This window comes from Phacochoerus africanus, chromosome 10 (genome assembly GCF_016906955.1).
Source record: "Phacochoerus africanus isolate WHEZ1 chromosome 10, ROS_Pafr_v1, whole genome shotgun sequence".
Lineage (NCBI taxonomy): Eukaryota > Metazoa > Chordata > Mammalia > Artiodactyla > Suidae > Phacochoerus > Phacochoerus africanus.
Genome location: NC_062553.1, coordinates 105820287 through 105835383, shown reverse-complemented (window position 1 = coordinate 105835383; position 15097 = coordinate 105820287).

Sequence of the window (15097 nt, the reverse complement as noted above, 5' to 3'; positions counted from 1 at the left end):
TTTTCTGGCTAGCATGCCTCAGTTTTGTTTGCCTGAAGATAAAGGGCCAAGATTGTTCTGGACACTCTTCTCACTTACACTCACTCTTTACCTTGTCACTGGGGCCCTCAGATATTCTCATGGCTCCAAGTACAAATTATGTGATAATAAAGTTCACATGGGAGACTCCAGTCTATTAGGTTGGCTGAGGGAGGAACATGCAACATCTTTTAATAAAGCAAGAGATTTATTAAGGCATTTGAGGGGGATGGGCTGAGCTCAAGAAGGTGCCAGCCTTAACTGTGAGGAGGCCCTAGTCTTATAAAGGATCTGTGGCTGGAATCTGTGGCTAGGGTTCATGGCAGGAAGGATGAAGAAGGAGGATGGGAAAGTCAAGGGAGGAGTAGGGGATAAAGTCCTGTAATAGAGGGCAGTTAATCCTTGTAGGTGGTTAATCTATGCAGGCAGCTGTTTTCCATAGTCCATTGTTTCTTGCTACTCAACCTGAGCCCCACATTCTGGGAAAGGGGGGTATAGATCTTGTGCTAGGCTGTACCCATGTCCACACCAGGTCTCCAAGGTGAACAGCCACATTTGGGGGTTGGGGGTCTGTCTCCAACCTTCTGGGAACCTATTACAGCTCTAACATACTCATTGTTTAGAAATATTCCTAAATGTTGATTCTCATAATAGAGGGCCATCTTTATATAATCAGATAATTCCCTTACTTTGAGAAAACACCTTCTTCAACATTAGCATACCTATCTAGTAGAAACTAACCTTCATCATACTTCATCTTCCCAGCCATAGCAGTGACCCATGCCCTATTTATTAGAAAGTTCATTGTACCTTGTAACTTTAACTATGATAGTCCTCAGTACAGATTCTATGAGGAATTTTCTGTTTAACACATGTACACATCATTTGATTGTAACAACTGCCCTGTTAGAGATGATGACTGTTGCTTACCACTGAAGCACTAAGATTAACACAGGGTCTTTCCACAAGTAAGTCTACTTTCTCTTTTATACTGTCTTAGTTCAGGCTGTTATAATAAAAGACCACAGACTTAGTGATTTTTAAGCAACAGAAATGTATTTCTCGCCATTCTGGAGGCTGAGAAGTCCAAAGTCAAGGACATGCTTCCTGGTTCAGAAATGACAATCTTCTCAATGTATCTTCATGAGGTGGAAGGGGGTGAGGGAGCTCTCTGGGGCCTCCTTTATAAGGGCACAGTAGAGAAGAAAAATGGCCACCCCCAAATATATCTCTTCAATGTAAGGATTATTTCAGATTGATTATTTTTAAGAAACATAAGACTCAAGTCTTTCTTTTTACCTCCCCTTTAGATGCCTAAAGAATTAAGATAAAGGGTCTATTCCAAGAAGACTGCTGTCACTAGAGCTATCTACAAAGGATAGGGCTAGATGTGGTTGGGGAGAAGCCAGAGTCCACTCTGCCGCATTGTCTCTGCATGGGCCAGCAAACATGGGTTTATCAAACATATACTTTTTTTACGAACTCCGTATGAATTGCCTTCCTCCAAAGTCCCAAAGCACCTCCCCAACATTTTCTTTCATCCTTAACTGAAGTTAATATTTAAGGTGAATACTTTGACTCAGTTTTCCTGAGTCACTCCCAAGCATAAAGGAGGTAAACATGAATTAATCTGTCTCATGTCAATGTAACTCTTAGACTAGCCAGAAGAACCTAGAAGGGTAAAGTATTTTTTTCCTCTCAAGTAACACTAATTCTGCCTTCATGACGTGATCATCTCTGAAAGGCCCCAACTCCAGATACTATCGCATTGGAAATTAGATTTCAACATGTAATTCTGGGGCCAGCTGGGGGGTGGAGTGTTGGGGGGGCGAGGGTTGTAAGCATTCTATCTATAGTACATAGGAAGAATAAAATGTTTGATCCTAAAGTTCTTAAACAAAATTGGGAAACCTGTACACTGATTGTTTCAGTATCATCACAACACCTAGGCAAGAAGAACCGGTAATTTAGAGTCATCATTTCTTTTTATTTCTTTTTATGGCCACACCTGCAACATATGGAAGTTCCTGGGCAAGGAGTCTAATCAATGCCACAGCCATGCCTCATCTGCATGCAACCTACACAGCAGGTTGTGACAATGCTGGATCCTGTAGCCCATTGAATGAGGTCAAGGATCAAACTCTCATTTTCATGGATAACAGTCAGATTCTTAACCTATTGAGCCATAATAGGAGCACCAAATTCATCATTTTTAAGGGTCTTATGAATCATAGGCATACAAATACCTGCTTGTCTGCATGTGCACACACGCACACACACACACACACCCACACCCAACAAGCAATTTTGTCACTTGGGATTCACCAGCCAGCACTCACATACACTCTATATGTCTGCTATTGTGACTTAGGCTGTTCAGGTCCTAAGAAATACTTCTCCTTATCTCTTGCTCTAGGTCCTCATAACAAAATACAACTCCGAGTGTCATGAAGGTTTGCAGATGGTGTTGCTGTAATTGTTGAAGACAAATACTATTTTGCATTACAGAGAGGCTTTGTGTGATGGAAGTGCTCAGATAAGAGAAAAGACAATTTAATTAACTTGTCAAATCCTTCCTCTCAGATAGTGAGAATATAATGGATAATTGCATAATGAGATACAGTGTCAAGCATCAGCGTTCTTGTTTTTCTTGGTGCCCAGTATGTGATACCAAGGTTAGTACCAGTGTCAAAACAATAGCATGCAGTGGCTGTGACTTTTTTCAATAATAAACATTCTATTTTTAAACTTCTGTGTGCATTATAATTCAGATATGTGTGAAATAGATATTAGAGTTAACCAGAGAAATAGAACCAATAAAATGAATATACATTATATATATATAAATGTGTATATACATATATCTCATATATACATATATATGATATATGAGAGAAAGAGAGAGATAGACACAGATACAGAGACCAGAGAAATTTATTAGAAGGAACTGGCTCATGTTATTACAGAGGCTGACAGTTCCTAAGACCTGCAGGGTGGCTGGCAAGCTGGAGACCCAGGAAAGCCAATGTTTCAGTTAGAGTCAAGGGCAGGAAAAAAAAAGTCAAGGTACTAGATGGAAGGCTAAGAGACAGAAGGAAAGAATCAAGGAATCCACATTTACTTGGGGGCAGGGGGAGAGGTCAGCTTCTTTCTTTTTTCAGGCCTTCAACTAACTGGATGCAGTTTATTCACAATACAGAGGACAGTCTTCTTTACACAATTAGCAGACATTTGGTCCTGTCCAAAATGCCCACTGAGATATTTGGTCCATGACAAAAGGTCTTTGAAATTCAGTTCTATCAAAAATGTTCATGAACATATTTAGTCCATGCAAAATCATCCTTGACATTTGGTCCTGTTAAAAATACCTATACTTAGAAAAAATCCCTAGGTTCAAATAGCCCTTAAAGTTTATATTATTGGTTTATGAGATTAATACATAAAAATACTATCATGTTCTATTGGCCCAATAATTGTGCTATGGCTGTATTGCCAAAAATAATTCGTCTTGCATCATTAGCTTAGCTGATAATGGCACATGCATTTACATAGATGGGTTAGGGTTTGATCTCGTAGAAGAGTGGGATTTATATTAACTATTAGGGCCAAAAATTCCTACAGTTCCAGTGAAAAGGACAACAAAATAAGCTTGAGATCTCATGATGCATTGTGTATTAATACCTCATTAGACATTTGATGAGATGTGGCTGAGTTGTTCCATAAGGGTGGAGTTTGAAAGTATGAGCTTTGTCAAGCCACTGTGTAATTAAAACATGGAGTAAGCATGTTGACATAAACACTTTACAGAGCATCCTGCTTATTCTGGAAGAGTGAGAACAGTGTCTCTGTCCCACCATATACTGGTCAAGTGTAAAAGCCAACATGAGGAAGATACTGGACATCTAATTAAACCTTCTACATATATCCCAATGCCCAGGGCTGAAAGGCAATTTCTCCTTTGAATAGATGTCCTGTGGAAGTAGGATCCCAGTAGATAACAAGTGTCTGCTGCTATTTGGAGAGGTTTTAGGTGATGTGTTGCCCATACTTACCTACTAATTGGCTGGTGCCTACCTATTGGCTGATCCAGCCCAGTCAAATTGGGCATTAAAATCCATTTAAAATATTAGTAAGTGTTCCCCTACCAGTAAACCAGCAATAATTGTTCAGATGATTACAAAAACAAATTAAAAAAACAAAACAAAAAAAAAAACAAAAAACAAAAACTCTACCCCTGCTGCTTGCAATATGATATTTTTATTTCAAAATTCTCAATGAAATATGGCATAAATGGTATACTCAGAGGCTTATCCAGAAGAGAGAAGACCAAAGTAAATAAAATAAGAAATTAAAGAGTAGAAACAAAAATATATACCATAGAGATATCAAAAATTATAAGAGAATACTATAAAAAGTATTATGTTAACAAATTGGAAAACCTAGAAGAGATGGAAAAATATCTAGAAATATAAAATCTTCTAAAACTGAATCTGAAAGAACTAAAAAAATTGAACAGACTGAACGATAGAAATGAAATTGATTTTGTAATAAAAATAAATTTCTAGCAAATGAAAGTCCAGGACTGAATGGCTTCACAAGAGAATTCTGCAGAACATATAAAAAAAGAGATAGTACCTATTTTTTTCAAACTATCCCCAAAAGCTGAAGAGGAGTTAACACTCCCAAATTAATTATATGAGACTACCATTCAGATGCAAACATTAGCAAACTAAATCCAACCATATATAAAAAGAATGATACATCATGATCAGGTGGGATTTATTCATGGACACAAGGTTGGTACAGTATCTACAAATAATTCAGTGGGATACATTAACAAATTGAAGAATAAAATCATATGATAATCTTAATAGATGCAGAAAATTCTCTTGATAAAATTCAACATTTTATGATAAAAACTTTTCAGAGAGTGGGCAAAGAGAGAACATAGCTCAACATAATAAAGGTCATGTATGACAAATCCATAGCTAACATTGTACTCGATGGTGAAAACCTGAAAGAAGTTCCTCTAAGACAAGGAACACGACAAGCATGCTCACTCTCACCACTTTTGTTCAACATGATATTAGAAGTTCTAGTCACTGAAATCAGAAGAGAAAAATAAATAAATAAATAAATAAATAAATAAATAAATAAATAAAAGGAACCCAAATTTTTAAAGAAGACATAAAACTATCACTGTTCTCAGATGACATGATACTACACATAGAAATCCTAAAGATGACACCAAATACTACCAGAGCTCATTAATGAATTCAGCAAAATTTCAGAACACAAAATTAATATACAGAAATTTACTGTGTTATTATACAATGAACTATCAGAAAGAAAAGAAAACCATCCCATTCTTCCATCATATCAAAACAAATAAACTACTTAGGAATAATTGCTGTGGAGGAAGCAAAAGAATTGTACCTGAAAAACTATAAGGCACTGATGAAAGAAATTAAAAATAGCACAAAGAGATAGACATGCCATGTTAATGCAGTAGAAGTACTAATATTGTTAAAATTACCATATTATGCCAAGCAAGCTAAAGAATCAATGCAATCCTTTTCAAAATACCAATGTCATTTTTCACAGAACTAGATCAAATAATTCTAAAATTTGTATGGAAAAACAGAAGACCCTGAATGGTCAAAACAATCCTGAGAAAGAAGAATAGAGCTGTAAGTATCATGCTCTCTAACTTCAAACTATACCACAAAGTTACAGTACTCAAAAGATTATGGTAGAAGCCCACAAAAACAGACACATAGATCAATGGTACAGAATAGAGAGCCCAGAAACAAACCCACACTCTTATGGTCAATTAATCTACAAAAAAGGAGGCAGTAATATTCAATGGACAAAAGACAGTCTCTTCGGTAAGTGCTGGGGGAAAAATTGAACAGCTACATATAAAACATTGAGATTAGAACATTTTCTCACACCATTTACAAAAATAAAATCAAAATAGATTAAAGACCTAAATGTAAGACCTAAAACCACAGAACTCCTAGAAGAGAACATAGGCAGCATACTTTTTAACAAAATTATAGCAATATTTTTTTGGATCTATCTCCTAGGGCAAAAGAAATAAAAGAAAAATAAACAAATGGTACCCAAGTAAACATAAAAGGTTTTACTTAGAAAAGGAAATCATTGACAAAACAAAAGACACCCTATGGAATGGGAGAAAATATTTGCAAATGATATGACCAACAAGAAGTTAATACCTAAAATATATAAACAGCTTATAAAATCATTATCAAAAACAAAAAACCCAATTAAAAAATGGAGAGAAGACTTGAATACATTTTTCTGAAGAAGACACACAGATAACTAACAGGCACAAGAAACTATGCTCAATTTTGCTAATCATCAGAGAAATGAAAATCAAAATCTCAACAAGGTATCACCTCACAGCTGTCAAATGGCTACCATCAAAAAGCCTACAAATAACAAGTGTTGGTAAGGATGTGTACTAAAGGGAACCTTTGTAAACATCAATGAAAATGTAAATTGGTGCAGCTACTATGGGAAACAATATGGAAGTTCCTCAAAAAATCCAAATATAAAACTACCATATGATCCAGCAATTCTAGTGCTGGGCATCCAGTCAATGAAAACAAAAACACTAATTTGAAGAGATACATGCAAACTAATTTTCATGGCAGTAGTATTTACATTATCCAATATCTAGAAGCAACCTAAGTGTCCATTAAGAGATGAATGGATAAAGAAGATACCATATATGTATACAATGGAGTATTAATCAAAGAAAAGAATGAAAATTTTCCATTTGCAACAACATGAATGGACCTGCAGGGTATTTTGCTTAGTAAAATAGTCAGACAGAGAAAGACAGATACTATCTATTACACTCAAATAAATGTGGACTCTAAAAACTAAAATAAATAAAAGGAATGAACATAACAAAATAGAAAGAGATTCACAGATACATAGAACAAACTCATGGTTGCCAGTTGAGAGAGAAAAGTGGGGAGTGTCAAGATAAGGTATGAGAATAAGAGATATAAACTACTGTGTACAAAATAGATAAACAACAAAGATATATTATACAACACAGGGAAATATAATCTTTTTTAAAAAATACTCTTAAATGGAACATAATCTATAGAATTATTGAATCACTATGCTGTATACCTAAAACTAATACAGTATTTCATTTTTTAATTTAAAATAATTTTGGGGGTATGCCTGCAGAATGTGGAATTTCCTAGGCCAGGGATTGAACCCACACCATGGCAGTGACCCAAGCCACTGCAGTGATAATGCTGGATCCTTAACCAGCTACAACCCAGGAGAACTGCAATGCAGTATTTTAAATCAACTATACTTAAATAAAAATTAATGACGCTAACCATTAATCTTACAAAAAAGAAATACAAGGTACTAGTGCTGTAGAGAGAGAAGAATCTGTAGTGCCCAATATTCAACTAGTCAGGATATGGATATCATTACTATCATTCAAAATAAGACAGGAAAACACCAACACAATGTTGATGTTAAAAGTGAAGTAAGGAAAACCCTAAGAAGGTTAAAAGCACCCACAGAAGAACCAAATGCAACCTCATCACAGGTACTTCAAAGAACTCTCTGTGATATTTACAATGAGGGAATCCTGTTAGTTCTACCAGAAAGAAATTCATTAAAAAGGCAAGTAAATAAAATTTAAAACAGACATAGACCTTCCAACCCAACTTTACTGCATAAATTGAAATTCCAGAGGATTAAAAAATGTCCAGATGTGAAGAACCATTTCTCATCAATGATTCCAGTTCTCAAGATGACTGAAGAGTTCTCATTTACATAATGTATGACAGTATTCAATAACTTAAGATAGTATTCAATATTTAAGTGCCAGTACCATCCTTTTTAGGGCTGGCACCTTTAAATTGCACCAATGCCATTCACTCAGATATTTACTATTGTCATTGTAGTGTGGGGTTATACTATACCATTGAATTATGCACTAATGAAAATGGCAAAAGATACTTGAAATTATATACATGAGGAAATACTTGCATTTTCAAAAGAAAGAAATCTTGACATTAATCCGTAACTGTACAGAATGGATTTTGAGTTTACAAAATATGAACGTGGTCTAACTACTCCTACTAAATGCACAAGTGAAAGGATGCTTGTTTCACTTTTCACAATCACAGTGGCAAAAAAATACATATCTTCTTTTGGGCCTAACAGGAAAGAATATGACAACAGAAAGTGACACCTATAAGTGTGCAACCATCTTGTTTTTATTTCCATTTGTGCCTCTAAAAGATGTAAAAGAAAATGTGAATACACTGTAATGAATGGAGAATAAAATTTAGATGACATAATAGATATTGAGAGAGCATATATTCATGAAGGTATGGCAGTGGCAGAAGACCAAAGATCTAAGATTTCCACCAGAAATTTGGAATATTTATATATCAGTACTGAACAGTGATCACAGGATGAACAATGCAGCTGAAAGCTGGCATAGCACGTTTCAAAAGCTGATGGCAATGCATCACCCTTTAGTTGGAAGATTTACAGAAGTGTTAAAAGAGGAACACCAAAGTGATGAATGAGTTATCACCCAGATTCTTGATGGTCAAATACAACCACCAACTTCATGATCATACTGACAAAATCAAATTCATGTCACCAAAATTATTATCAGATATGACCAATACAATGTCTGTAATCAGGTATAAAAGTTTGAGAGCAATTGCTTATTGACTTACAAGCAGCCCTGCCAAACTTCATGGCAAGAAAGAACCAGAATAAAAATGAAATCCGAAATTCATCATGAAAAGTACAATAAAAATAATGTAAACAAAATTTCAAAGCAGTTAAATATTTGTATTATTATTATTATTATTTTAAAACCACACCTGTGGTGTATGGAAGTTCCAGGTCTGGGGTAAAACCAAGAGCTGCAGCTACAGGCCTATGTTGCAGCCACAGCAACACCAGATCTGAGCTGCATCTGCAACTGATGCTGGATCCTTAGCCCACTGAGCGAAGCCAGGGATCAAACCTGCATCCTTACAGACACTATGCTGGGTTCTTAACCTGCTAATTCACAACAGGAACTCATGTATTATTTTATAATCATGGACTAAATGTCTCAGTGGTTGTTTTGGATAGTATCAAATTTCAGCATACTTTTTGGCATGGACTAAATGTCTCACATGGGGCAAATTTCAAGGTCCTTTTGGTGAAATTATATGTTTGCATTATTTAACAAATTATGGACTAAATATTTCAATGGATGTTTAAGACAGAACCAGGTGTCCTTTAAGTGCTTTATACAGTCTACCAATTTAAATGTTAATCTCACCCAAAACACCCCCACAAAAATACCTGGAATAGTGTTGGACCACATTTCTGAGCAATCTTTGGCCCAGTCAAGTTGGCATATAAAATTAACAAAATTAAATGCCATTTTTGAACTTTGGCTACATAATGTTCATTGAATTTTAAGGAGTTTTATTTCAATGGCAAAACTTAGTAAAACAATTGAAATGCCTAAAGTTAAGTAAAACATTTGTTTTATTTAAAAAATTTGCATTTAACATTTTTAACTTTTCAGTTATAAATTATTCATTATTGAATTTAATATATTATTTTGAATATTTTAAAATATTCTTTGAAAATATAAATATAGTAATGTCAATTTTATTTTATACATTAATCTAAATTTTTAATGAAATTATAATCAAAATTTTAAAAGAGTAAATACAATTATATTTATTTTTTCATTATTTAAATAATCGAGAATGGGACAATTAAGATTTGGAAAAATAAAACTATAAAAATAAGCATCAGAAAAGAAAAGAAAAATTCTAAAGGAAAATAAAAACATTTAAATATAAAGTCCTATTTATTTAAAAAAACTCTAAATAACTGAAATAAACATACATCTATATGACCCATATGAAGTTCATGAAAAGTAAAATACCAAGTTTTTATTAAATTAATATTTAATTACTAGCAAAAACCATGCGAATATAAGTGCACTTGAATCTCAAGCCCTGTAATCATGAATTTCATGGCTCCAAAGAGGTTGAGATTCTTCACAAGAGCTGACTACAAATCTGATCAAATTGTCAGATATGCCACAGAAGAAATTTTAACATCAAAACCAGATGAATGGATTAAGAAGATGTGGTACACATACACTATGGAATACTATTCAACCATAAAAAAGAACAAAATAATGCCACCTGCAGCAACATGGATGGAACTAGAGATTTTCATACTAAGTGAAGTAAGTCAGAAAGAGAAAGACAGATATCACTTCTAACTGGAATCTAATATATGGCACAAATTAATCTATCTACAGAAAAGAAACAAGCTCATGTACATGGAGGATAGACTGGTAGTTGCCAAGAGGGAGGGGAAGGGAGTGGGATGGACTGGGAGTTTGGGGTTAGTGGATGGAAACTATTGCATTTGAAGTGGATAAGCAATGAGATCCTGCTGTATAGCACAGGGAACTCTATCTAGTCACTTGTGACGGACCATGATGGAAGATGATGTTGAGGAAAAAAGAATGTGTGTGTGTGTGTGTATATATATACACATATGTATATATATGCATAAAGTGATGCAGTTTTATATATACAGAATATTCTGCTATATATTCTTTACATCAGAAATTGACAGAACATCATAAATCAACAAGAAAAAATTTTAATAAAATAAAAAAAGACTATTTAAGAAAATAGAAGATTGTCAAGATTTTATATTACTTGCAAGCTAACAAGTTATCCTGTTAAGTTTTATGAATGCTGGTAGAAGATATGAGACTCCTGGATGAGAGACAGTTTATTACTCATGGCAAATGCAGTAGCCAGTGTATCACCATTGCACAGGGTCTGCAAGCCCCAACTATCACAGGGCCATAGGAAGAGGGCCAGATGACACCTGCACACTTAGAGGCTTGCATTACAGAGGATCCTGGGCTTAGGAAGCCCAATCTTTGATAATTAGTAGTAAATATGTTTGTTCTTTCATATAGAGGAGATACTGTCTCAGTTTTCCAAGACTGTTTTCAATTCAATATCTTTGAAAAGATAGTCTGAAAAAAAGAAGATTCTATGGATTGTTCACAAAAGTAAAGCAAAAAAAAAAAAAACAAGAAAAATTGTCTCCTAACACAAATAACTAGCAAACATATGCTAAAATAATCAAGATGTCTTGAAAAACTGTAATACTAGTTTAAGAAATTTAGGTGCTATTTTCCACTTCAGATTAGACCAAGTGGTTGTGTGTGTGTGTGGGGGGGGGTATGGGGGGAGTGTATGCCTATGCATATGTTTTGTTTTGTTTCTGAGCCCATTCAGATTTAGAATGGTGTTTTAGTTTCCTATGGTTTTCATAACAAATTATGAAAATAAAAATAAAAAAGTAAGAATCCAAGAATACACAATGGGGAAAGGTCAATATATTCAATATGTAGTGCTGAGAAAACTGGACAGTCACATGCAAAAGAGTGAAACTGGACCACTGTCTTATACTATACAAAAAAAATTAACTCAAAATGTATACTATACAAAAAAAAAATTAACTCAAAAATGTACTAAAGACTTGAATGTAAGGCCTGAGACCAGAAAACTCCTGGAAGAAAACATGAGCAGGTAAGATCAACATTGGTCTTGGTAATGATTTTTTGGATTTATCACCAAAAGCAAAGGCAACAAAAGCAAAAAAGATAAATCAGTGGGAACACATCAAACACAGCAAAGGAAATTATCAACAAGTGAAAAAGCAAGTCACTGAATGAGATAAAATATTTGCAAATCATGTATCTGTTAAGGAGTTAATACCCAAAAAATATAAAGAACTCATCCAACTCAATAGCAAAAAAAAAAAAAAGAAAAGAAAGAAAGAAAAAGGAAAAATCTGAGTGAAAAACTGGCAAAGAACATGACATGAATAGATGTTTTTCTAGAAGACATGCTGATGGCCAATAGGCATATGAGAAGTTGCTCAATACCACCAATCATAAGAGTAGTGCAAATCAAAACCACAATGAGGTAACACCTCATTATTAAAATGGCTATTATGAAAAGACAAGAAATAAGTGTTGGCAAGGATGTGGACAAAAAGGAACCATAAGTATGCAGTTTTCTGAAAAAATTAAAATTGAACTACCATACAACCAAACAATTGCACTTTGGGGCATTGATCCAAAGAAAACAAACACACTAATTTGAAAAGACATATGCACTCCCATGTTCATTGCTGCCTTATTTATAATTGCCAAGATACAGAAACAACCTAAGTGCCCACCAATGGGTGGATAAAGAAAGAAAATAAAGAAGAAACACACATACACACAATGAAATATTATTCAGCAGTTAAAAAAAATAAAAGAATGAAATCCTATCATTTTCAATATAGATGGATCTTGAGGGCATTTTAAAAAGTGAAATAAGTCAGGTAAAGACAAATACTATATGACCTTAATTATATGTGGAATCTAAAAATTAAAATAAATGAATAAACATACAAACAAAAAATTTATAGATACTGAGAAAAGATTGTTGGTTGCCAGTGGCAGGATTTGGGAAATGAATAAATTGAGTAAAGGGGGTCTAAAGGTAAAATTTCCAATTATAAAATAAATAAGTCATGAGAGTATAGCAAGGTGGACAGATTTAATAATACCGTATTACATATTTGAAAGTTGCTAAAAGAGTAATCTTAAAATTCTTCTCCCATGAAAAAAATGTAACTATGTATGGTAACTGATGTTAACTCTTCTTAATACTGTAACCACTTCAGTATTTACAAATATGGATTTCTTTTTTTTTTCTTGCTTTTCAGGGCCTAACTCTCTGCATACAGAAGTTTCCAGGCTAGGGGTTGAATTGGAGCTACAGATGCTAGCCTATGCCACAGCCACAGCAATGTAGGATCCAAGCCACATTTGTGACCTACGCCATAGATGACAGCAACGCTAGATCCTTAACCCACTGAGAAAGGCCAGGGATCAAACCTACATCCTCATGGATCCTAGTAGGGTTCATTAACTGATCCATGAAGGGAATGCCCAAATATGGAATCTTTATGTTGTACACTTGACACTAATACAGTGTTACATGCCAATTATACCTCAATAAGAAAAAAATATATTTTAGTTCTGGAGGCCAGAAGCAAAGTTAAGGTGTCGTCAGGGCTGCATTGCCCCTGAAGACTCTAGGGGAGAATCTTTCCTTGCCTCTCCCTGTTTCTAGAGGTTCCTTGGCTGTCAATTTTTATAACTTTGATCCCTTCACCCATCGTCACATTGCTTTCTCTTCTGTGTGTTTTCTTCCCTTCTCTTCATAATACTTGTCTTTGGATTTAGAGCCCACTCTAATCCAGGTTGTTTCACCTCAAGATCCTTTATTATGTCAGCAAAGATATTTTTCTGGATAAGGTCACATTTGGAGATTCAGGATGGACATGCTGTTGGATGGAGGGAGGGAGCAGATTCAGTCTTTTCCGGAAGGGTATGGCAAAAAATATCTCTTAATAACATTGTAAGTTTGTTTTCCAAGAACCATGTCAAAAGTTAACACTCAGCCTATATTCTGCTTTCAATAGCTATAAATACATTTTTCTGAATGTTCTATTCATCTCCTATATTCATTTATCTTGTCTTTAAGTATGTTCCTTTAGATTATTAAAATTGTATGTCTTATTTGTTTTTAAACATTCATTTAAAATTTGCATGTTCTCTATGGCTATCCAGTAATAATCACATCTATCAATATTTTTCTGCATTTTAGTTTTCACTGCTTTAAAATATTTTTAAATTTAAGATGTCTTTATTTGCTTTTATGTATAGAAGATCCTCCATCATCAGTTATTTGCTGGATGTTATCTTTGTAATTTTCTCTAGCTTTTTAGATTTAAAAAAAAAATCATGAAAAACACTTTAATATATCTAGAATTCAATATGGTATCTGGTATCCGGTATGCAGTAAGAATCTAATCTTATTTTTTCCACCTATCTCAGTTAAAATTTTTCTTTCAGCCATTAAGTTAGCCTGCTAAACTTCTTTTAATATACCAAGTGTCATTTTAAAGTTCACTTAGTTTTTACGGAGTTCCCATCGTGGCTCAGTGGTTAACGAATCCACCTAGGAACCATGAGGTTGTGGGAACCCTGGCCTTGCTCAGTGGGTTAAGGATCTGGCATTGCCATGAGCTGTGGTGTAGGTTGCAGACGCGGCTCGGAGCACACGTTGCTGTGGCTCTGGCGTAGACCTGCGGCTAAAGCTCTGATTAGACCCCTAGCCTGGAAACCTCCATATGCCGCAGGAGCGGCCCTAGAAATGGCAAAAAAGACAAATAAATAAATAAATAAAGTTCATTTCGTTTTTAATCATTTAAAAACTATTGAGTTATTTCCAATATTTTCCCAATAGTTCCTAGGCAAAATTCTAAATGCTGTGGAAACTGTAGTCAAATAAATAGACAAAAATTCTTACCCACATGGAATTTATCTTAGAATGAGTAGAGATGAAAAATTTTTTAAAAATAATAACAGCAATAAGTTGAATATATACAGCTTGTTACATGACGATGTTTGTTATGGAGGGAAAACAAACTGCTAAAGAGAGAAAAGTTAGAGAGTGAAATTTTACATAGAGTTATCAGAAAAAAGTGGTATTTGAACCAAAAAAAAAAAGGGGGGGAGTGAAGGAGGCAAGAAAAGGAATATGTAATGGGAGAACTTTTCAGGCAATAAACCAGCAAGTGCCAAGGGATTGACCTGGAGTGTATCTGATACATGTGAAGAATTGAAGCCAGAGGGCAGAAGTAAATTAAGAGAGGCAATAGGACTCAGCTTTGAGAGGTATTAGGTTAGAATTGTCTAGGACTTTGTAGATCATTGTTTTGAGTTTGGGCTTTTCCTCTGAGGAAAAAAAAAAAAAAATATATATATATATATATATATATATATATATATATTGACAGTAGAGGGATTTTAAGCAAAACCGTAAGTGGCATGATCTTATTTGCATTTTAAATGAATTAAATAAAATAAGCTAAAGCCAGGGAAGTG